Below are 1,510 nucleotides of genomic sequence, written 5' to 3'. Positions count from 1 at the left end.
CCGGAATCCGGATTAATCGCCTCCTGTCCAGACAGTTGGAAGCCTCGACCCCCAGTGAACCCACTTACCCTGGGCCTGTCCTCAGGCTCAGTCCTTCCATGGACCCGGCCCCTTCTTTTACATCCATGCCGATAGCATGACTTGAGCGAGTCAACCATGGAATGGATGAATTTCTTGACCTCGTCCGCAGAAGACTGATTTGATTGAATTCGGATCAGATCATCAGAGACAACGGAATCATCGGCCCATACCTGGAGGTTCTTGTCCGGTTATTAGTCAGCCCTCAGCCAACACACACGCCCATGATCGGTCCTCTACGTACATACACCCTTGAGACCTCAGCCTCCAGACCAGCCAGCCACTTTTGGCTGCCCTTTCGTCCATTTCGCGCCCGCCAATTTTAGCCATGAAAGCCAGATCAGTCGAATCTCAATGGACCGAGTCCTACCTACTGACTCATTACCTAAATGCCGCCCATGACCATCATCGTCCCTGTGAAATGCCGTCTGTTCTTGTGGGCGGGTCCTTATTGGTTCTTAAAAACTGAACTCTTTTTAGTCAATGCCATCTGTAATGTTAACTGCATATAAATATCCAAATTGTCTTTATCATGATTAATGCTCTTACTATATTTGTGTTAACGTTTCTGACTTGACCTTTGGACAATATATCGTTGTCATATTTCGACCCGTTCTCGGCTATTAAATCGTTTATGATACTCTTGGAAAACTGTTGTCCATTTATTCACGATTATATTGAGTTGGAAAATTGGTCAGGTTTTCGTTTCCAAACAGTTGGTCTATGATTTAAAGCCAAAATGAATTTCGAAAACCTTTCCAAAAGCAAAAATGTTATTAAAAGTGCATCATCAGGTGGCTTATGGTATAGTTCATAGAACGGGGCAAAACATGCCTTCAAGTAGGAATCGGTTTCAGCCAACATATGACCGCACAGATTGAAATTGGCAAAATAAAGGACCTTTTTGGAAAGCGAAACATTCTCATCATGATAGTGCCCATCGGTGTTTTTTTCATATTTAATACTTCAGTTTTCCCTATGTTCATTATACTAATCATCTTGTTTAACGTGCATAACATAAATATTGAATGAAAGACCCATTGGGAAAAGATACGATCACTTGTAAGTTCATCTGATGAGAAATCTAAATCAAAATATTTGTCAAACCGTTTTGATCGGGTAGTTTCACGTGTAGACTGCTCAGAGATGAACTGTTTGTCAAATACCAAACATTTCCGAAATTGGTGGGCAAACTTTGAGACAGAATGTTTCTCGTGTAGACGCACCATTAATCAATCCACATACTTTAGAAGTTCAGAACCGATTTCGATTTCTTGTTCTTAAGGTTTCATTTAGAAAGTGGATGACGAGTTTCATGAAGTCTTGACAAAACAAGTTTTCTATGGTCGGTATGTGGACAGGTTTGGAGAAATTCAGCTTTTTGGTGTCGAGAAGCTTATCATAATATCAAGCTCAAAAGTAGTAGGTCAAG

This window comes from Tigriopus californicus, chromosome 5, assembly GCF_007210705.1.
Source record: "Tigriopus californicus strain San Diego chromosome 5, Tcal_SD_v2.1, whole genome shotgun sequence".
In the NCBI taxonomy this organism is placed as follows: Eukaryota; Metazoa; Arthropoda; class Copepoda; order Harpacticoida; family Harpacticidae; genus Tigriopus; species Tigriopus californicus.
This window is presented reverse-complemented; position numbering follows the sequence as displayed.